The 24,341-nt window shown below is 39.8% G+C and overlaps 1 protein-coding gene across 8 annotated transcripts in view; it reads right to left on the reverse strand.

Moving 5' to 3' along the window:
- The window catches only part of Csgalnact1 (chondroitin sulfate N-acetylgalactosaminyltransferase 1), a 378,841-nt gene that overhangs the window by 278,576 nt on the left and 75,924 nt on the right, over positions 1-24,341 (reverse strand). For 7 of the 8 annotated variants that reach the window (XM_006509627.4, XM_006509625.4, XM_011242290.3 and 4 more), the window contains one exon: positions 10,443-10,579. The exons of the other annotated variant lie outside the window; for it this stretch is intronic. The gene's annotated coding sequence lies outside the window, so the exon portion shown is untranslated. The remainder of the gene's footprint in view (positions 1-10,442; positions 10,580-24,341) is intronic. 8 annotated transcript variants of the gene reach the window in all.

The raw sequence follows: 24,341 nt of genomic DNA on the forward strand, positions 1-24,341 counted from the left end.
CAAAGGACTTTTTGGTATATATACAAAAACAATGGGGACTGTGGAACCTAAAGAGGTGACCTCCTATAGCCAGACAGGAACCCCAGTGGAGTGATAAAGACACCAACCCTCCCACAAAACTTTCAACCCAAAATTCATAAGAAATGCAGGCACAGGGGAGAGAGCAGAGACTGAGAGGATGGCCATATATATGTGTGTGTGTGTGTGTGTGTGTGTGTGTGTGTGTGTGTGTGTGTGTGTGTGTGTGTGTGTGTGTAAGAAATGGAACCCACCAAAATGTCTATCAAGACACAAATGTTTAAAAACAATGTGGTACATATGCATAGTGGAGTTTTGTTCATGACATCATGACATTTACAGAGAAATGAGTGGAGCTGGAAATCATTGTGTTAACTAAGCCAGACTGCAGAGAACAGTTTCCCAAGCTTCCTCTGGTGGGAGCCTCCAGCTTGCGCTCTATAAATATGTATATCTGGGGGTGCTGAGCCATGAAAGGTGTGGGGAGGGGCTCTTCAAGGTAGGGGAATAATAGAATACATGTGACATGAAAGCAGAGGGTTTACTGGAGGAGAAGAGAACCAGTAGGAGAGGGGTTGGAAAACAGGGAAGGGAGGAGAGGGTAATCTAGAGGAACAAATATGCAAATGTTGTAATGAAACCCATTACTTTGTATGCTAATTTTAAAAACTAGTAATGAAAAAGCTTATTTTCTGTTGTCGTTTAAGGATAGGAGAAGATGTTATAAAAAAGAAACTATTTCCTTTGGGTGATTTTTTTTTTAATTCTCCCATCTTTAAAAATCTAAAAACAAAAATCGCTGAAAATCACTCACCACAAGTAAATAAATTGAGAGCAAACCTTAAACTTTACAACAGTTGATGACCAAACACTCTAATTTTCCTTTCTCCCACAAATGAGGGGTTCCTATATTGGGCTCCCTTCCAAATAGCACAGCACCTGCCTCTGCAGGCTGAGAAGAGACAGCCCTGCAGAGTGCAAACGCTGCACTCTGGGATGGCCACACTTCCGAAAGTTTCTGGCAGCCTGGTTTCCAGTGGTCGACAGAGGACAGGAGAGTAGGGAACCTCCTGTTACCCAAAACTACATGGGGAACTGATGATGTTGTATTTTTATTGTGTGAGAGATTTCAGTCTTCAGGAAGAAACTTAAGGTGTGAGAACTGATTAAATACAAGACACAAAGGTCCTTCCTCCTCCCTCTCCTCTTCTCTCTCCTCCACCCTCTCCTCCTCCACTTCCTCCTCCCCCTATTTCTTTGCTCCTCTTCCTCTTCACAGTCATCTTCCTTCTTTCTGCCCTTCTTTTCCTCTTCTTTTTCCTCTTCCTCCTTCTCCTTTTCCTCCTCTGGTTTTAATTCTTCCTTCTTTTCTCCAAGTCCCTCCTTTCCCATAATTCTCTTCCTTGCCTTCCTCCTCCTCCTCCTCCTTCCTTTCCTTCTGATTCACCTCTCCCTCCTTCCACATCCTTTTCCTCTGATCCCTCCTACTCTTCACCACCCTCTTCTTCCTATCGTGTATCACTTCTTTCCTCCTGAACCTGATAATAGTCCTAACAAAACTTCCAGACTCAAATTTGAGAAGATACTGGCAATGTTAAAATGATAGGAAAATGTTACTCCATGTACAGGACAAGAAATTTTACTACTCGCTGTGAAGACTTTTCCAATTATCATCTCAGGGACTATTCCTGTCTGGCTAAGGAAGTCCCCAGCCAGCTGCCTGCACAGTGGCTCAGGCTAGCTGCTCAGAAATGGAACTATTTTGTTCCAGTAGTTGTTGATACCAGTCTGCTCACCTCAAAAGTAACTCACTCTGGCATTTTTGGTTGAAAACGGCTTTCAAAGCTGTAAATCTAAGAGCAGAATGAAGATGGTATTTGTTTTATAAGATTGCTAGATAAAGAAATCACATTTTTACTCAGCTTCAAATCACCTTGGTAGATAAATTTCGGTATTTGTGGAAAGAAAAGGCAAATTTATTTGTAGAATACTCACCGCTGAATTGAGCATTTCAAGACAAAATGGTTCTTTCATGCTTTTAAAATAGTTTTTAACTACTTATAAGATGTGTATTTATAAACAGTTTGTTTCCTAAGACAACAAACATATAGAAGAAAAACTCAAAAGAACAAGGAAAGACAGTCTCAAAGTCTCAAACATGTTCAGACTCTGAGTAGATATTTGTTCTTTTCTCATGGCCAATCCTGAAATCTCCCTGCTGAGTTTGACTTCTTCCAGGCTTCACAACTGAACTACAGCCTAGGGGTAGAACAATAGTATAGTACATCTGAATGCCATCTGGACCAAGCGTGAACTGGTAACCTAAGAAACACAACTCTTCTCCCCCACAGCGGACATAGATGATTCCCAGTGCTATGGTTCAATGCGTCAAATAACGCAGTGCGTTTGTTACATGGGGGGATCATGAATAATTTTCGGGTAGAAAGAGCATACCTACTGTCCAATCAAACATAAGTCTTGAACTTCTCTTCTTATTTCTCCATTTTTCATCTTTGTAGTTGAAGACTACATTTTAGACTGTGTGTGTGTGTGTGTGTGTGTGAGAGAGAGAGAGAGAAAGAGAGAGAGAGAAAGAGAGAGAGAGAGAGAGAGAGAGAGAGAGAGAGAGAGAGAGAGAGAGAGAGAGAGAGAGTTCTTGTGTGGCAGTCCATATTTAGGTTATTTTAACTCCTTTCAGAGATATTTCAAGTTGTTTACCAAGTGTATCTCTACAGCCTTTAAAATTCTCCTCTTTGTCCCTGTGGCCACCAGGAAGTGCTTGCTGCTCCCTGAGGTTCATGAAATCTTATCTCCAAGCTGGAGGCAGGGAATGTAGACACCTTAGGACTCTTGTCAGTTCCAAGCCCTCCTCATTAGATGTCTGCAGCCACCAAATGATAGTGCTAGGAATCAGGTGGTATATGTGTCCCACACATAGCTCTTAACTCACAATAAGGGAATAGTACCACAGAAAAGTTAAATAACACATTGCAGTTCCCATGAAAAAAATTAAAATTTCTTCTACTTCTCCCTATTCTCTACAGATATGTTAACCACTATGTTAAAATGTTCTTTCCAAAGTGTGTTGATTTCTAATCTACCCTGGAATCTTATGAATGTAGTGATTGAACTTTTGATTGACACAATGAGAGCGTAGTAATGAATGACAATGGAAGACTAGCATCAGTTATGCTTCCCTTGAGCCATGTATGATGGATATTGCAAGGGGTCAAGGCCCTTCATGGAGCACAACCACTAAATGGCAGGAAGGAAAAGGTATTTGAAACATAAAACCCAATGTCTGCCCCTTGAATGAGGAACACTTTCAAAAAGCTGAAAAGATCATTTACTGCTTCATCAGACAGAATGTGGAAATCACAGGCCATAAATCATGATAACTCACAGAACAGAGCATGGAATGGAAGATTATTCCATCCATATATTTTCATTACAGAAGCATTAAGCATGGGCATAAATTCAAGCATTCGACAAAACATGTGAAAAACGAATTAAAGTCTATGAGTGGTCATGAGATTTTTCTCCAACTAAATATTTAAAATGAATGTAATTACAGTGCAGATCAGAGCCATTGTCTCTGAAAATGAAAGTAGTTCAATTGAACTCCAGAATTTAAAATTTTCAAATATTAGAAATGGAAGCTGTAAGCACTGTAAGAAAGACAAAAGCAACTAAATAGACCATGTTAATCGACACAAGAAAAGGTAGTTTTGACAAGTACGGTTTCCTGTTTTTTATTAAATGAAAAACAAACATGGCAGAGTAAAAAATGTTTCCATTAATTTGTAATTTCATTTATTTATTTGTGTGTACCAAAGAGCTCATGTGGCAGTCGAAGAAAAACTTGTGGGAATTGGTTATCTTCTTCCACCACATGGGATCTGGGGATCATACTCAGGTCAGCAGGCTTGGTGGCCATGATTCTATCTACTAGGCCATTGCTTGCCCTCAACATCTCTTTTTAAGCTTTGTAAATTAATAGGAAATTGCATTTCTTCTATTCTTTCATTGTCACCTGTTCTCTAGAATCGCCCTAAGATATATTTTGGGGTCAATCACATCTCAGCTAGTTGCTCTGCTCACTCAGTCCTCATCTCAGACACACACGCACACAAAATCACATAATACACACATTTCTAGAAAAATAATCAAATATTTAGCACAAGTCTCCTAATTATTTTCTGAATATTCTGAAGAACTCTTTTAAAGTAAAGACAAAGTTCAAAATTTAAATAATACAAGAGAATTTAACTGATTCATGATTTCATGAATAAACCCAAACTCAGAGATTTAATTCTACACATCTAAATGGCTAATCTACTTAAAATAAATATAATTATTATAAGTAACCTTTGAAATGAATATCCTAACTGCAATACTATGAAAACTCTAATAATTAATAAATAATGATTATACAACATTAGCATAACTTATAAGCTTCTAGTAACCATGTTTAGATATCAAAATGTCTATTTACTGGTTATGAAACAACTTGTACACAAAGAAATAAGCTAAAGCAGCATTAAAACCATAACACTGAATGAACATCCATATTATATTGATCATATTGACAAAATTCTGAAAATCACAGTCTGCAAAATCTGAAAACAATCCTAGCTCTAGTGGGCTTCTTACAGATGCATTCACAGACTCAAGGTAAATGCATTTTGATTTCCAACTGCATAGCTCCAATGAAAACAGTGCCTGACAAACACAGAAGTGGATGCTCACAGTCAGCTATTGGATGGATCATAGGGCCACCAATGGAGGAGCTAGAGAAAGTACCCAAGGAGCTAAAGGGGTCTGCAACCCTATAGGTGGAACAACAATATGAACTAACCAGTACCCCGGAGCTCTTGACTCTAGCTGCATATGTATCAAAAGATGGCCTAGTCAGCCATCACTGGAAAGAGAGGCCCCTTGGTCTTGCAACTTTATATGCCTCAGTACAGGGAAACACCAGGGCCAAGAAGTGGGAGTGGGTAGGTAGGGGAGTGGGGGGCAAGGGTATGGGGGACTTCTGAGATAGCATTTGAAATGTAAATGAGTCGATCCATCCCATAATTAGCCTCCAAACAATGACACCATTGCAAACACTAGCAAGCGTTTGGTGCAAGGACTCTAATATAGCCGTCTCTTGTGAGACTAGGCCGGGGCCTAACAAACACAGAAGTGGATGCTCACAGTCAACTATTGGATGGATCACAGGGCCCCCAATGGAGGAGCTAGAGAAAGTATCCAAGGAGCTAAAGAGATCTGCAACCCTGTAGGTGCAACATTATGAACTAACCAGTACCCCGGAGCTCTTGACTCTAGCTGCATATGTATCAAAAGATGGCCTAGTCGGCCATCACTGGAAAGAGAGGCCCACTGGACAGGCAAACTTTATATGCCCCAGTACAGGGGAATGCCAGGGCCAAAAAATGGGAATGGGTGGGTAAGGGAGTAGGGGGGGGGGTGTGGGAGGCTTTTGGGATAGCATTGGAAATGTAATTGAGGAAAATAGGTAATAAAAAAAATAAGAAAAAAATAAAAATAAAAAAAAAGAAATGTAAATGAGGAAAATACCTAATAAAAATGTAAAAAATAATTTAAAAAAAAGATGAACTTATTTTCTCAATAGTTGTTAGAGTAAGTTTGCAGATCCAGGGTCTACTCCAATTGTGTTGTTGGAATCACAGAAGGCAAGAAGAAGCCTTATAATGCTAATTATAAAAAGCTTTTCCCCTTGGATCATGGACCTTCATTTAATAATTGAATTCAGGGGAAAAGAACACTATCACAAATCCCAAAAACTGCTGACAACCTCTGTGTCAAACACAATGGAAACTGTGAACCTTTTCTTTTAAACCTCATGTCCAATGTTACACCTCGCACCATCCCTTAGGAGGCTGAACCTGGGGGAACTTACTCCAGCCCCAAAGTCTTCCTAAACCTGCTGAAAGGACACAATCTAGAATCACTTGGGGAGAGAGTGTCCACAAAGGATTACCCAGGTGACTTGGTTTGTAGGAATAACTGTGAGAGGTTGTCTTGATTTCCCTAATTGATATGGGAAAGCCTAGTCCACTATGGGCAGTACTATTCTCTAGCTTGAGGCCTTATATTATACAATAGTAGAAACGACTCTGAGGGCTAGGTATGCATTCATGACATTAAATATGATATGACCTGCTATTTCTAACACCTATTACTGTGACTTCCCTAAAGCGATGACATATATAGCCTTGGAGATAAAATAAGCCCTTTCTCCCCTAAGTTGCTTTCGATGAAAGTATTTTTCATCTCATCTCTCACTAACTCATCTGCCTGTTCCCTGAAATCCTGCCCATGAACAACAGGCTGCCTCTCACAAAAGACACTCTTCCTATCCTTTCTTGATTTTTCTTATCCTCGTGTGCAGTCCTTTGTTTCTGCTAGGCTAGCAGCTACACCTACTAATGTTTTCATAATTCTGTCTTCATTACAATGTCCATGCACGCTTACCTACTCCTGAGGAATCTCTTCCTCTTTGAAATATTCAACAATAGGTCTTTCTGGCTTGTACTGTTAATGGACCATTTTTAGCTGATCTCTACAATTTCCTTCACTGCCTGCTGCAGTAATAAACAGCAGAATCTCAATAAGCCTTTATTGAATTGAGGAATCTGTTATGTAATATCCTTCTTCCACAAAATCAATCTATGCCTCTGAACAAAGCAATACCATTTTAACAGGAGATTACAGCAACCAAGTTTGATCTTGAATATTTCACTTTCATTTATTGCATTTTAAATATTAATAACAATCTGACATTAAATATATATGTGTATACATATATAGTGTCTCCAAAGGCACTCAAGCCACCCTAAACTACTCTGATGCTACCTGTGAAAAGTCAGAAACCATGTCTACTTTCTACATGGGAATCCAAGTATCCACTAACTAAAACACATAGAAATAACTCTAAGACCAGAAGAGCTTCCGCACTACTGAAGACAAGAAAAGTAGAAAATAGAAAGCTTTTTCTCAAGCAGCTTGTCATGTGCTTGAAGAAGAAGAAGAAGAAAAAAAAGGTAACACAAGAAACAAGAAAAGCATATGTTCTCCTAGTGTTTCTATGGTTGGTTTATGGCTTAAAATAGACTGAGCCAGATTCCACTGGGCTCCCATTGGAGGCAGATTTTTGACTGCTTCAGCTAACAGTGGTAAACATGGTTGTCTTGCAGCTTGGGGGCATTGCACTGAGGACCTGGCCCATTCTACTGCTGCCAGGAAAATTAAAGAAATAATGAGGCTAGAATCAGTACAGAATGTCATGAAAAAAACAACAGGATACAAGCTCATGTTCAAAGAAAACACAGATATTGACATTATAACCCAAACAACAAACCTAGGAAGAAGACAGACAAGGTTTGAGGGCAGACCTTAGCATGAACAGCGTGGAGTCCAGGAACCAGCATGTGGGCTCAGGAAAGAAAAATGATGGAGATGGTGGATAAAGAAAACAAAAATAGACTTAAGACTCAAGGGTTAGACAAGCCCAGAACCCAGACTATACACAACAGTTACAAAGATCTGTCTACATTCAACCAGAAGGATTTGGCTCTGCCCTCTTCAATCATTGATTCTCAGCCATTCCTAAAGACGACCTCTTTAGGTCTATATGAGGAATTCATGTGTAGTCTAACTACAGAGGAAATGCTTGTTTATCATAGAAAAACATAAAATTCAGAAAAATACAAGTATGACCAATCATATTATAATTTAACTTCATTTCTGTTATTAATTCGTTCATCGCTGTTTATTCTGAGCTTCTAGGTACAGTACATTGACTGCCCTTAGCTTTTGAGGAGTCACTGTGAACAACTTATATAAAAGTTTCTGCCACTAATAACTTATATTCTATCAGGAGATAAAGGTGGTAAAAAAGTGGTAGAAACAAATGAACATGGCAGCTTGCAAGAAGGCAACCAAAACTGCAGGAAGATGAAGGGCCATTGAGGATGGGTAGATGATGAGAGGTGCAGGACTAGGCAGAGGAGTAGCACAGACCACTATAGCATTCACAGCATGTCAGATTGAGAGCACAACATTAGCAAACTGATATATTTTACATCATACTTTTAATTTTTACATTTAAAATGTGACAAGCAATCCCCAACCCATTAAATATTAATTTACAGTATGGTTTTTAATGACTATGGAGAATTCCAATTTATTAGACACCATATCATTTAACTGTTCTGTTCTATGAGGCAATTAGATTTTTCTTGTTTCTGAATATGTGTGTACATGTATGTGAGTGCCTCTGTGTGTGTGTGTGTGTGTGTGTGTGTGTGTGTGTGTGTGTGTGTGTGTGTAACGAGAAAAGTAAAAATATGAACTTGTACAGAATCAGGAACATGGTGTTCAGTATATCAATACTTTAATACACAGGTCAGAAGTTTTACAAATGTGCTCCAATTCAGTCTCTCTCTCTCTCTCTCTCTCTCTCTCTCTCTCTCTCTCTCTCTCTCTCTCTCTCTCTCTCTCTCTCTCCCCTCCCCCTCCCCTCCCCTCCCCCTCCCCTCCCCTTCCCCCTCCTCTCCCCCTCTCCCTCTCCCTCTCCCTCTCTTTCTCTTTCTTGTTAAACTTTTCAACCACCCACACTTGACAATCTTTCATCAGCCTCACAGAAGTGCTCTGGCTTTCCCATCATTCTACCATCAAGTTCTTTACAAAGCAGAAATACTTTCCATAGTACAGAGGTCTTCCTTAAGTGCCTACATATCACAGAAACTGGTACCAAGAGGAACTAGCAATAACTACCCACTAGATTAATAAATAACAAAAAATTGCAGAGTATTCATGAAGAATTCTGCCTTCCATCTAGCTTTAGGGATGCCTGGAAATGTTTTCCTCCCACTGAAGCTTCCTTCTGCAAACAGGAGTGAGTCATATCTCAGACATATTTAGCACCTTCCTTGCAAGGTGTCAATGCATCGCCGAATGCCTTTAAGATACTGGAAACCACCGTGCAATCTGGACAGCTAAAGAATACTATTAACAACTGAGTAAACGGTAGACAGCCTGTAGAGACAATGCAGAAAACACTTTCATTGTTGTCTCTCTTTCTAGTCATGTCGATGTGACAACTACATAATATTTTGGTCTTGAAATTTAAGCAAGAAATAGATCTTAATAGTTTATAAACTACTTATCTTAAATTCTAGTCATAGCATGGTTAAACCTCGGCTCTTGTTTTTAAAAGAAACATGGTATACTGCCACAAAAAGAAGAAAAAGGACTAAATAAGACTTATACAAAGCTTGGCAAACAAGAAAAGGCTGAACTCCGAAAAGAAAATGGAAAATGTGAACAGAATACAGTGACCATTTATCATTTGAGATGGTTCATTATGGCGACATGCTACTGAATAATAATAGTTTCTCTGTTGTGGCAATAGGACATGCTAAGTTGTGAGCACTGTCTTTCATGCTTCATCAAAAACCTCCAGTCTAGTGCTAACTAGAAGTAAAAGTAATCTGAAATATTCTTCCTCTCCAATGCAGCCTTAGGAGAAGGAGGAAGCAAACATCGTCTTAGCGTTTCAAGTGGGAGGATGCAGACCCTGAGAGAATTAGTACCGTTTCTATGGATGATTCAGTTGGTTAGCTCAAACACTCACTCCAAAGGAACTCAGCTACAAGGCAATGTGGGTTTGAAAGTCCACACTGGGTATCTTAGTTTAAGTCTTTTCGCTATGTATCTGCTCTATCTTGGATGACTAATACTGATTGCCAACTGGGTAAGATTAGAATCACCATGGAAACAACTCTTGAATGTGTCTGAGAGGTAGTGTCTAGATTATATTAACTAAAGTGGAAAGACCCATCGTACGTATGAGATGCACCATTCTATGAGCTGGAATAAAAAAGATAAAGTGTACCCAAGGAGCTAAAAGGATCTGCAACCCTATAGGTGGAACAACATTATGAACTAACCAGTACCCCGGAGCTCTTGACTCTAGCTGCATATGTATCAAAAGATGGCCTAGTCGGCCATCACTGGAAAGAGAGGCCCATTGGACACGCAAACTTTATATGCCCCAGTACAGGGGAACGCCAGGGCCAAAAAGGGGGAGTGGGTGGGTAGGGGAGTGGGGGTGGGTGGGTATGGGGGACTTTTGGTATAGCATTGGAAATGTAAATGAGCTAAATACCTAATAAAAAATGGAAAAAAAAAAAGAGAAAGTGTGTTAAGCACCAGGATTCCTTTCTCACTGTTTCCAGTTATAGATACAATATGTCTTGCTGCCACCACTCCCCTGTACTGATAGACTGTATGTTCAAATTGAGTCAACATAAATGTTTCCTTCTTTAAATCGTCGGATGTTTTATCATAACAATGAGAAAAATAATGTTGACAACATCTTCACAACCAACCTGGTTATGCTCCAGAGGCAATAAAAAGTAGATCATTTGAAGATTCCAGCCACAGAAATGATTGTTTAAAGCTTCTCACACTGAGGACTGTAGATCCACATGGCAACTCTCCAATCTGTCATGCATGTTCAAGGAACCTATTCACAATAAAACAGATATCAGCAAGAAGGATCCCTGGAAGCAGGGGGCAGGTTGGAACAATTATGGCTCTATGAGTAAATGACAATGATTACCATCATTGTTATGTACAATGTGGTCCATACCAAGTTCAGTACTGCTTTGCCCCACCTTCCTCAAACTTCAAGATGTACTATTGAGTGAAAATTGGTTGTTCCTGCCTTTAATTTTCACATCTATACTTGGTAATTTGGTCTGATGTGACTCATACAACCAGATTTAAGTATGTAAGAGCCAGAACTTAATTCATCAGCTTCTACTATAGTGCTAACATTGGGTATTATAAAAGCAGACCTATGGTGTTCACTCTAAGGCCACTAGTGATTCATCTCTTTATCCTTCCTCTAATACAATGTTTTAGAAAAGATTAGAAATAACCATATCATCATCCTTTTAGTTAAGAATATACCATTTGTCTTTCAGTTCATTCATTCACCAAGTATGCACTGTCTATCCTGGCTAGGTACTTTTCTAGGAAACCACAGTATAGCACTGAAGGAGTAAACTCAAGCAGCTTATTATAAAAGAGTTAATAACAGGAAGCAGACAATGTATATAATCCAAATTGGATGAGTGCTATTAATATACTTTATAAGTAAGAGACGAAAGAGAGAGTAAGGGAGAGATAGGGTTTCTGTGGAGATGTTTGAGCAGGGATTAGAAGATAGGTAAAAGAGATAGCCCTATAGACAACTGGTGGAACATCCTTAGAACCAGAGGAATGGCAAGGACAAAGACCTACAGAAACACAATAGAAGAGCCAAAGAATGGCTAAAGATTAGTGACTAGAGTCAAATGAGTAATGAGAGAAATGCAAAAATGTGGAAAAAATGATGACTAAGAAATAGTAAGGTGTCAAGTACACATTTTAGATATATATTTTGAAAACACAACCAAGATTTACTAATGTATTGAAAATGAAATATAAGCAAATGAGAAAGCTATGGATGACTCCTGAACATGTCCTGAACAAAGGATGAATGGCAAGGCCCATGACTAAGATGGAAAACACCATATGCAATAGTTAAAATTGGTTGTCAACTTGATAGGATCTTGAATATCGAGGAGATAATCCTCTAGGCATGCCTATGAAGAAATTGGGTTTAATGATGTGGGAAGACCCACCATAAATATGGGTGGTACCATTCAATAGGCTGTAGTCCAGATTGAATGTAAAGGAAGGAGCTGTGCACACCTGTGGTGGTTTGAATATGTTTGGCCCAAACTGATTGGCCTTAAGATATAGGTTGGATACCCCCACAAGCTTTGTGCCACTATTGGCCTAGCATATCTTTCAGGCAGAACAGAATTCTTGAACATGGGTTTGTGGCTAGGTTGGTGTATACATTTCTCTTTTGGTAGCATGCAGAACACCATGCTATACGAAAGACACTAAAGCATAAGGGTGAAGGCCCTATGTAGGCACCAGCTTCACTTATCAGTGTTCCCTGAGTTTTTTAATCATCTTCAGCAATGGGGCCTTGCTAACTGATGGAACTTAGGTAGGATTCCTTTGTAGTGAATGTTGAAGCTTACAGATAACCAAGATATTCAAACTGTCTAAGAAAGCATTTTATTCAGTTAATGTTTTATTCTATTTACATATATATGTATGTGTATATATATGTATATATATATATATATATATATACATGTGTGTATATGTGTATGTGGTGTATGTGTGTGTATGTTTTGCCTACACATATGTATTTGAACCACATGAGTGCTTAATGCTCACTAAAGCTAGAATAAGTCATTTAATCTCCTGGAGTTGGAGTCGTAGATGGTTGTGAGTTCTCATGTGGGTTCTGGGAAATGAACCCAGGTCATCTGCAAGAGTGGCAGGAACTTCTATCCATCTCTGGCAAATGTTTAAGAAGGCTAGTAACTCTGTAAAGCTTGATCTCATTTTATTCTTGTGGCTGCGCAGTTACTGGTTATGGAAATTGATGCCAATAACTTGAGTAGAACGAATAATTGAGGTCAAGAAAGACCCTTCTACTTCAGCTTAGAGACTGAGGATCCAAGACAAATACTACAAAAGGATATATTAAAATAAAAACCTAATGTTAGGATTCTGTGACAACAGAAAAGTATTACAGCTATGTCTTACACTAACAAATCAAAATATCTTTAAACACTGAAAAAAGAAAAAATTATATACTTCTTGACCTACGAATGAAAGCTCTTCAGAACATGATAGACATTTCCCTGGAGGAGCAGCCAATACATTCAAATGACTGAGGGGGTTTCAGAGAGGACAAGGAAGTCTGTGAGGGAGCAGAAAGAGACTCCTGGCAGTGAACATAAGCCCGGGTTATAATAATGCTTGACAATGATAGAAGTCACTGCATTTAGTGATATCTATTAAGGGTCAGTGTAGAGCTGGGAGCCTTCCATTTCTATCAACATGTGATCCTAAGGAAAGGCTTAAATAGTCCTTCTTATTATCCCTACTTAAAGAGGAGGGAAAACCACATAGATGTTATGCAATTGGTGCCATGAAAAATTAATTCCATAAAGCTCAATGGAATGGATGCTTTTATTCCTGTTTTATGTATGTGGTGTGCATGCGTGTGTGTGTGTGTGTGTGTGTGTGTGTGTGTGTGTGTGTGTGTGTGTGTGTGTGTGTGTGCTGCAAAGCTATAAAAATGTAGCAATTTCATTCGATATGAAGATAAATCTCATTTTAATATACTGATAAGAGTGACAGGAGTCATCAAATGACCCACAAGCCACATTTAAATTCAAGAAGCTCTATTTCTGTTGACATTTCAGCAACTTCACCTTTCACCCTTCACACTTTATCCTTACACAGAGCTAAGCCCAGCATCAGCCCTGTGCATCCCTGTGTGCCAGTTCAAGGCCTCATGTTCCCCCTTCTGCCACGCTGTGCCTCTCCACATACAGAAGCTCATGTAAACCCCTCGGGAGACCCAAATAACAATCTTAGATTCTAGTACTAAATAAAAGAGAGGCAGGATGGGGTTAGACAACTGGTTCTCATGATGATTCTGTTTTAATCTCCTTATTTTCCAACCTCTGTTTCCTCACTTATTTAAAACAAAAGAAGTGAATTGAAATCTCAGGTCCTTGGAGCTGGAAGAGGCCTCACCAATTCAAAGCATATTTAATGCATCTATCAAGCCTAAGTATGTCAAGTACCTTCACAGATGCTAAAATATTCTAAAAATAACAGCACAATGATAAGTTTGTTTTGTTCCAATGCTCACTCATAAATCAGGTTTTCAAAGCTAGACTGGCACCTTCTCCAGGAGAGTGTTGTTAGGGATAGTTTCCATGTGACACCACAAAATTCTTTCTACCATTAAAGGATCTAAATGCAGTAATGAACACTAGCAAGGCAAGTATCCCCTAGGTGCCATACCTGGGCATCTGAAGAAACTTTCAGTCAAGGTAAGTCTAGAAAACTAAAATGAAAGTGAGCTGGGGGGGGGGGGGAGGAATACTGAAGCAGAAGGTGGAAGCAGAAAAGAACAGGTGTGCAAACAGAGAGGAGATGCACAGAGAGGAAGGAGGGTCCCTGTCCTTGATATTGTCTAGTCTTTTTATCATAGCAGAACTCTACCACCAACATCACCCACACTTCAGGAGGCCTGAAGGGCTCAGGAGCCACACAGAAGAAAGAGGCAAATGAAAAACAGAGGGTGTAGCCTCTGGGTCTACATGAGGCATACAACCCAAAACCCAGAGTCTATAAAAGGTTTCTTCTAAAATCAGTTTGCCACATCCTACCATCCTCAAATCAGGGTGCTCTCTTCACTCATACAGAGACTTGAAATGCTCTATCTTAGGTTGAACAACGCCCTATGCCCATGCTCTAGGCAACACACATCATGGGTCCCATTGATACCTCCTCCAGCCATACCATAGCCAGAGTTTCCCATAAGCCCAGCAGCATAAAAAACACATCATCCCTGTGAGAAAGAAAGCCATTTGTAGGCAGCTGTACATAAACATCGGACCTGCAGTTATAGATATGTACACATACCCCTCACTCTAAGATACAAACAGGGAGATTTTGAAAAGCAACTAAAGGCTGATGCTGAATTTAAATTTGGACCTGGCTTCCCAAGCCATTAGGAAGGTGTTTATAAAGATAGACACATAGAATCTGACTTGTAGATTGCTTGATGTAACTTAAATTGGTTAGAGAGATATGGCATACAAATGGCCCCAGAGCTAGCAAGTGTCAAGGGTGGTCCCATCTCTCGTAGTACGCCAAGAAAAGAATCAGAAAGCTTGGTAATAGGTTCTCAAACTTTCTCCCCTCCCCAAGGACTCTTCTTAACTGGAAATAAGCTGTCAACCAGTACCCAGCAGTATTATACCCATTAGGGAAAGTGTCCCTGTGTTCCATAATTACACAGGGAATCCAAATGAAGACTGTTGTCACCACCTCAGACATGCAGTCACCCTTCCATGCCTTCCTTGGTGCTCTGGTTGGAGAGGCCACAGAAGTACTCATTAAGACACCTATGGTTGAGAACCTACAAGTCGTACTGTTTAAATTAAAACCATATTCAACTGAGATCAGCCTAAGCCTTGAATAAGTCACAAATGCAGATTCAGTTATTCTGTGTGGTTCAAAGGCATGCCACAACACAACCTGAGCATGGCAGCTGAACCTAGGACATGCCTGTCTGCCCACATTGGAGATGTGGCTTATGCAACCTTTTCTAAAAGCACTGGAAAGGATAAACACAAGACTGCTCTGCATCCAGATACAGGAGCCCTCCTCGTCCCTCGGTCTACAGGAGAGGGCTGCCAGGCAAACATTCAAACCTCAAGGAAATCCATAGGGTATGAGCTTGTCTATGAACTTCATACAGTGAGATGCAGGTAGAGCAAGTCTACCATGTCTCCTGAAGTGGCCCTGATAAGTAGCCATCAAAATCAATGACAGATCAAGTTACAGAGTCAGATCTGTGCTACAGACTAATGTGTGCTGTGGATTCCCACCACTTCTGGCTTTCAATGATTTATAATAACATCTTCAGCCTGTGCATCCCCACCTTGATGTACCCTGCTTTGCCTCCAGCACAATCCCTAGACAAGACACCTTCCCAGGAGTGACCAAAGCCACGGACAATGACCAGTTGTTAGAGTATCAAGATTTATATTTCCATAAAGAAACCACTACAAAAAATGGGTTTCAAAATGTAAGAAAACATTTTTAAAGGACTCATAGTTGACCAAACATTAAAAGTACTAGGTTTGGTGAGGTATTGATGAGAGTAGAAATGGCTACTTCTTTCAAAAGTAGCCTTTCTAGGACCAGAGATAGCATTCAGTAGTAGAGAGCTTTCCCCACATGTGCAGGTCACTGGGTTGAATCCTGCATCGTGATATGTACATGCGGACATCTATATATACATACATACATACATACATACATACATACATACATACATACATACATGTATAAATAGATCATTTACCTAAGCAAATTCAGTTAGAAAAGATTATGGAAAATGTACATGATACCGTTCATAAAAAAAAAACATGAAAATAACTACATGAGGCTGAACATTAAAAAATTTGACAAGGAAACAAAAGGAGAATGCTGAATGCAGCCAACGAAAATAGAACACAGAGGTGCACCAAGCTTCTGAGGAGATAATTGAACATTACGCAGATTTCAGAGCTTTATAAATTAAGTCTTTACATTTAACCAAAATTGGATATTAAGCACAACAGAATTTCCCTTCAAGAACTTGGCACCATCATTATGATCTCCCAGATTAGTAAACTTGAGAGAAAAGAGAAGGAAAGCCAGGTTCTGGTCCAAAAGCCCGTTATGTAAGTTCTGCTGATCAACTTCCTAAGGAAGGACTGACAAGGAAAGCAAGGTCTAAGTCTCCAAACTACAAGGGTTTCTCGAGACCCTTGAAATGGTTTTGATTTCTCATTGCTTAGTACCTACTTTCACATCTGTGTGCTTTTGTCTTCAGTTTAGTGTGATGGTTCAGGCATGTGTGTGTCATGGGCCCATCTATGAAGGCAGAGGAGAGCTTTCCAGAGTGAGTTTTCTCTATTGTGGTTCTAGAAATGGAGATGAAACTTAGGTCATCAAGTTTGCACCAGATCTGCATGGCACGTTAACTCTTGCCACCCCTCCTATTTGTGTTGCTGGGTTTGTTTATTTGTTTGTTAGTTAGTTTGTTTGTTTGAGAAGCCAATTTACCCAAGCTTCAGACTCCAAACACTGGTTCCATCCCTGCCCCTACATGTGTCTACAACTATAATTATAGATGTGTATACAACTTGCCTGGCTGGAAGGAACATAGACTGAAGGAGACTTTAATAAGCATATTATTATTATTAAATAATTCTGCAACTATAACATGCACTCTTGACATCTATAACATGCACTGTGACATCTCAGAGCACAAGCTTTGAATTCAGGTTCTAGCCATTGCAATCAATATATCCTAGCACTCTGTAAACTTGGGCAGGGGGATCATAAGTTTAAAGAAGATGGAATCACATGTTCCCCAGCAGCACTGAATAATCACATAGTACCACAAGTTCTCCTCAACCTTTCTTTGCTGTGAGTCTCTAGATCTTGTGGGTGTGATACTTCTGGGTATCTCACTGTAAGGCTGACTTTGACACACAGGAGAGGAAGAAGGTCATTATAGAGGCAGGAAGCACAAGTTTTAAAGATCTGCATTTCCTGGTTAATAACCAGATGGCCTAGAGCAACTCACCTGACAGCACTGAGGCTATTTGGGAACTTATAATACTTAGTCATAATGTCTCCCCATGCTCATTCATCAACGTCATCATGTACACATATACTCTGGGTGAAGCACAGGCCTTAAGCCTACAGTGATGGAGACCCTTGCAGGAATGCCACACAGCAAAGGCAAGAGCACAGCTCACTCCGTATCTACAGGGAATCATCCTTGGTTAATGCAAAGTGGGAAAATCAGTACTTAGCTTTGCACTCACCCAGGAGGCTGACAAGGATGACAAGAGAAAAAGGGCAAAAGAGAGAGCTGGAGACACTGGTAACCTAGAGACAACTACAAAGTAGTGTATCATGGCCAGGACTCATTTGAGAATAAAGGATGATACTAACATTTGCCAGCCCTGGGATACTTTTCTCTTTGTGTTGCCTGCCCAAGATCCAGTGCTCCAGGGAGGTACATTAGAATGATTGTCCAAGGAAGTAGGACATCTAACTAGTTAGCTTTACACCTACCTCTTAAACTGGGCACAAAGATTCCCACCTAAGACAAAATCATGTAGAATTCATAACCAGCATACTAGTGCTATGGTTTAAATCTAAACTTTCTTTCATGGGCTTGTCTGTGTTTGAATACTTGGTCCATATATGGTGGTGCTATTTGAAGAAGCTGTAGAACCTTTGGAACACTCAGCCTGGTTTTCAGAGGTAAGTAATGAAAGGCAGATCCCTGAAGTATATACTCACTAATGGTTTTGGATGAAGCACCAGGCTTCCTAGTTCACCAGAATGCAAGCAGCAGCTGGCCACCACGCCTGTCCCACCGTGACAAAATGAAATCTCCTGGAGACAGTGAGGAAAAATAATTCTCCATCTCCTTCTCCTGTTTTTGTCTCAGAGATAAGGAATGTGGCAAATACAAGTAGAAAATACAAATGCATTGCTTCAAATGTTGTCTACATTATTTTAGTATTATTACTGTGGCTAGATACAGTGTGATCTCCAGGCCCTCTGTATACTGTGACCCTGCTTGTAATTTTTGCTCTATTAGAGTAAAATAGATATGATTGAAGCCATAAACTTTAAATATTCACCCTAATCATTCCTTGATAAATTCTTCAGAAGAACATTTAATCATCATCTGTCTCTGCATGATCAGTGAAACAAACACACCATTTCTATTAAGTGGAAAAACTTGGAAAATGCATAATTGAGGTCTTAGTCTTTGTGCCAATGAAAAGTTTTGCTTTAAAAATTCAATTTGCAAGTTTCTCTCAAAGAATGTCCTACTAAAAAGTAACATATATATATATGCATGCATATCATGGCAATAATCTTCCTGAACAGGTGTGGCACAATTATTGAAAAATGAAATTAACTAAGCTGAATTTCTATAGCAGTTAATTAGCACAAATTATAAACTAGACTATAGTACCCTGTCCACATTATATTCTTCAGACCATTACCATACTAATAAAAATAATTTTCTTGAACGATTGTCCACCAGGTCTCATGAGTCAGATAAAGGAAGTGCAACTCTCTTATTATTTAACCTACCCAGTGGATTTCACTTCTTAGAAAGAAAGAAAACAATTATATAGAGAAAGTACTGTTATTATTTTATTATAGTTGCAAGTCATGAAGAGAAATGTCACTGTTACTTCCAGGCCAATTCTTTGTTTAAGTAAAAATCATGGGTAAGTGACTGCAGGAGACACCCTGTGACCCTGAAAAGAGAACTCAAGTGTGTGCTGAAACTATACTGGCCGGAAAGACGATAATCCCCTCTGTGTGTGTGATGAAGCTGAACTGGCCAGAAAGACTGTAATCCCCTCCTGCATTTCCACCATGCATTGTTGACAACTTTGACAATTCAGAACATGTTGCAGGAAGTACAAGAGTGGGGGACCTTACAACACTTGCCTCACAACATCCCTCCATGGAAAGAGTTTGTGCCTCACTTTGTAGGTGGCCAGATGATGTTGTAGGAAAAGACCATTCTGACTGTATTGTTTTTCTGGGGCCAGGATGGTGGGAATAATTCCTACATGGGTGCCACTGGATGCGTTCTTCTCATCCACCAACTTTAATTAATGGAAAATCTTCTCAGTTTACTAGGAAACAAGAAGGCAGGCAAAGGGCCACATCTCAAAGAAGAATGGAGGCCAAGCAGATGGTTGGTGAGGCCAGGCAGATGGTTGGCAATCCTTTGCACCACAGTGATATTTCTTAGTTTTACAGAAAAAAATCATTAAGTGTCTTGTATATGGTGTTGCATCAGCTTGTACTTTGGAAAATGTATACAAGAAATTAGGTCAGATATAAGAATAGGAAAAAAAAAACCCTGTTCTACCCCCATACTGCCTTTATTCTTGCTCTCTTTAGGAGGAAGAAAAAAAAAGAATATAGATATGCTCTCACCCATTTACCTCCTTTCTGTAACCGTTCTTATCTCATTGCTTCACCTAAACTTTTCTTATTTTAATATGTGTGTGTAAGATGTGTGTATATGTTCTTATATAAGTATCCAGGTGTGCACAAACGATGCATGCATGGATCCATAGAAAACTACAGAAGTTATACTAAATAACTTCCAAGACTAAGACCAAACAGGATATAATATATCTTGCAGCTGGATCTTTTAGGATAGATCCTCTCTAAGCCCTGTTACAACGGCAGCCTACATTGTGTAGGATTGATAGGTGGGTATTTGGTCCTCTGGTTATCAGTCCTAGAAGTCCTGGACTTCTAGTCTGAATATGATGCTGACCAGACAGTCACATGAATGGCTATCTTAGAAATGGAGTTTCTAGCACCCTACTGAACTTTCCAAACTACTATGCAAAAAACCCAAACCTTCCAAACCAAGCTGTTGGCCAACCACCTGTTGATCTCAATAGCTGACTCAGTTTCAAGCCATTCTTGGGAGAAGTTGGACATGAGGCAGAGGAAACTGCTGTAGATAGCAAGAGTCTAGTTTCTTTTTGGTTATAGTGAGGAAAGGAAGAATATGCCAAGAGTTTCCTATGTACTAAACTACTAAAGAAGATTTATGGAAAGGCATCGATTAGATGGACTTCTTTAGGAAGATATCAGCAGATCAAATTAAGACAGAGACACTTAAACTGCTCAAGTTCTGGGTCACCAAATCCAGACTAGCTTGTTTTTCTGACCTTCCTAGAAACCAGGAGAAGTAACAAATCAACTCCCAAACAGGCCAGTTTATCACGTAAGGAAGACTAGAATAGACTTATTTAACCACCCAATTCTTGAGTCTTTGTATTGTGTTGGTCCCTTGCTCCTGCTCAAACAACTTCATAAAAACCAAATGGTATTGTGCCCTGCCCAGGAGAGATTGGTTGCCTTCCCTTCTTCCATAGATGAATGCTCCCAACTCAGAAGTCACTAATGATCTGCGCAAAGCACTTTGTTGTATGACAAAACATATGGGTTAAGGTTTCTTTGTAGGTTGGTTCTGGAATTGTTTTTACAGTTTAATTGTGCTGATGTGGTATGGTGTGTGTATGTGTGTGTATGTGTGTGCATGTGTGTGTGTGTGTGTGTGCATGCGTGTGTGTGTGTGTGTGTGTGTGTGTGTGTGTGTGTGTGTAAGTCAGAGGATGACTTGCAGGGGATGGTCCTCTTTTTCATTCTACCACATGCAGACAAAACTCACCTTATTAACTTACTTGACAGCAAGCTCCTTTACCTACTGAATCCTCTTGCTGTACCTGTTTCTGGATTTTTAAGAAAAGGGCCTCACTATAGAACTCAAGCTTGCCTTAAACTCCTGTTCTCCTGCTTCAGCCTCTGCCATCTCCTTCTTCTACCACCACCCTGAACCCCATTGAAGCCTACACAGTCCTGGAATTATAGTGTTTACCTCTCTCTCTCATCATGAAAATTTGGTTTTTAACAAGACTAATAACAAAACTAATAAACATAGCACTATTTATTACACTCAACTGGAAAAGTACAATTATAAACTTAATAGAATGTTAATGGTACTTTGCAGCAGAAGTTGCAAGAGCTTATTTCTAGAAAAGTCCCTAATATTGATTAGACTATTAGTACATGAAGACTTTGGGAACTTAGTTTTAGTACATGTAAGCTTATAATTCTGTTTTTTTTTCTCCAGAAAGCAAGGTTGATTGAACTTATAGTCATGTAAAGCTACTTTTAAATGTTATTATCCAGGAGGTCAGGGGAGGCAGCTCCATGAGCTTACATACATGAAGACATGAGTTCATATCCCCAGCACCCACATAGAAGCCATGCATGGAGATAAACATGTGACCTGGTAGGTGACAGAGCCAGCTGATTCCCAGGGTTTGATGGCCAACAAGTCTAGCAAAGATGACAAGTCCTGGTACAATGAGAGACCTTGTCTCAAAAACTAAGGCGAAGTTGAAAAAATGGCTCAGCATGTAAAGGCATTTAACACCACACCTGATGGCAAACAAACAAATAAAATGTAAAAATTAAACCTAAGGTAGATAGTGATAGAGGAAAACAGCCTAAGTAAAGCTCAAACCTCCATGTACATGCACAGGCAAGCACACCTGCACACATCACACATGGCTTCCATGTACACACACCTGTACACATCACACATGGCCTTCACATACACACACAGGCAAGCACACCTTCACACATCACACATGCATGCAAACATTACTACCCAGGTAAAATCATCTATTGTTTATCTGTACTATTATGAATTCATTGATTACTATAATTTTCTCTAGAACACAATTTCTTCTACTTTCCATCTTAATTCTCTATTTCTACAAATCAAACAAAATAGAAACTTCTAGAAGTATGATATATGGAACTATTAAATTGTAAAACAGCTCATGTTTCTCCTAACTAAGAATTTGGCTACAGTTTACAAAAATGAAAGTCTAGAAATCATATATTAAGCAGATTTTTCCTCTGTAAACAAAGCTCACTTGAAATAAAGTACATGTGATATTCAAATTTGCTTGATCATAATAGAGGTGTTTAAAAATACATACTGGAATTCACATTTGCAGTTTGTAGATGGAACAAGAAAGACACTCTGGATTAATAATTAATATGTGGCTGCAATTCATAGAGAAGAAGGCAGCAAGCTGTGAGGAGCTGCCCTTTTAACCTGCCAACTCCTAGATCATTCCTGTTCAATGGGTAATGTGGGAAATTAGGTAGAGTTCGTTGGTAAGAGATCTAAGATGAACGATGAAGAGAAGTTGCCTCCTCTGTCAAGGTCACTAGTTTGTAGCCTCAAAGTAAACAAATGACTTATTAATCATCCCATTGACTTATTGCAGAACCAAATGAAACAGGACACTCTGAGAAGGAATATACAAGGCTGATTGTGACAGCAAATGCCCCAAACTATATGCATGAGGTAGTCCCCAGTGTCCAGTCCAGCACTGGAAAGACCACAAACTGCTCAGCCAGCCATTCGTAAAGTCTCTCCCTTACTGCAGATGAGTGGGGCTTCCCCATGCCACACAGTCTCTGTCAACCAAACCAGCATCAGACAGCAGGGTCATTTGCACCAAAAAGTCAATACCCACTATATGAGCAAGGCCCAATTCCTTAGATGTACTTTCAGCTGAAGAATAGATAAAGAAAATGTGGTACACTTACACAATGGAATACTACTCAGCTGTTAAAAACAATGGCATCATGAAATTAGCAGATAAATGGAGAAACTAGAAACAATCATCCTGAGTGAGGGAACCCAGACCCAGGAAGACAAATGTGATACGTACTCACTTGTAAATGGATACTAGATGTTAATTAAAGAATAATCACACTACAATTCACAGCCTCAAAGAGGCTGAGTAATGAAGACTCAAAGGGGGATGTACGGATCTCACTGGAAAGAGGAAACAGATTTTGCAGGTGGACTGGGGGTGGGTGCGAATGAGAACAGAAGGGATCCAGGTGGGAAGTGGGATGGGAATGATATAGAAACCTAGTGCAATGGAAACTCCCTGGTATCTACAAGGGTGACTCCAACAAAGTCTTCTAGTAATGGGAGATAGGAGCCTGAAGTGGATGCTTTCTATAACCAGGCAAGTCTCCTAGCAGTGGGACATGAACCTAGCCACAAGATCTCTGACCTACAACATGTCCTGCCTGCAAGATGTGCTGGGGCAGTGGTGGCTCAGAACCAATAATGGGTCCAATTTGAGGTCCATGCCATGAGAAGAAACCTACTGTCTGGATGACCAGGAAACCAAAGACAAGACAGGATAGAACCCAACACCAAGGATAGAACCAAACACAACTGACAAAAAAGAAAAAACATCAATATCATTAGGATTCCTAATGATATTCTGGTGCCTAGCCCAACTGTCATCAGAGGGGTACCATCCAGCAGCTGATGGGAACCAATGCAGAGACCCACAGCCAAACACTAGGCAGAGTCAAGAGAACCTTACAGAAGTGAGGGAGGAAGAATTGTAGGCGCCACAGAGGTTGAGGACGCCACAAGAGCATGGCCCCCAGAATCAACTAAGAAGGACTCATAGGGGCTCACAGAGACTGAAGTGACAAACACAGATCCTCTACATATGTGAGCTAGGTCTTCTGCACATACTTTATTGTTTGGTTTGGTGTTCTTGTGGAACTTCCAACAATAGGAGTGAGGGTGTCTGACTCCTGCCTGCAATTAGAACTCTTTTTTTTTTCCTACTGAGTTGCTTCATTCAGCCTTGATATGAAGACTTATGCCCAGTCTTATTCAATCTTGTTGGCCCATGTTTTGTGGATATCTCTGAGAGACCTGCTCCTTTTTTTTTAATGGAGGAATTGGAGAGCAAAGGGAGATCAGAGGAGGGACAGGGAAGAATAGAGGGAGGGGAAACTGCAGTCAGGATGTAATGTATGAGAGAAGAATAAAAGTTTAAAAAAAAAAGTAGCCTAGTCTCATTTCTTAAAAGATAATCACTTAGGGTTAAGACCAAACTACAAATTCCACAGGAGGTCCAGAAGTGGTAACTACCCAGTCC

Source organism: Mus musculus, chromosome 8, assembly GCF_000001635.26.
Source record: "Mus musculus strain C57BL/6J chromosome 8, GRCm38.p6 C57BL/6J".
Classification (NCBI taxonomy): Eukaryota; Metazoa; Chordata; class Mammalia; order Rodentia; family Muridae; genus Mus; species Mus musculus.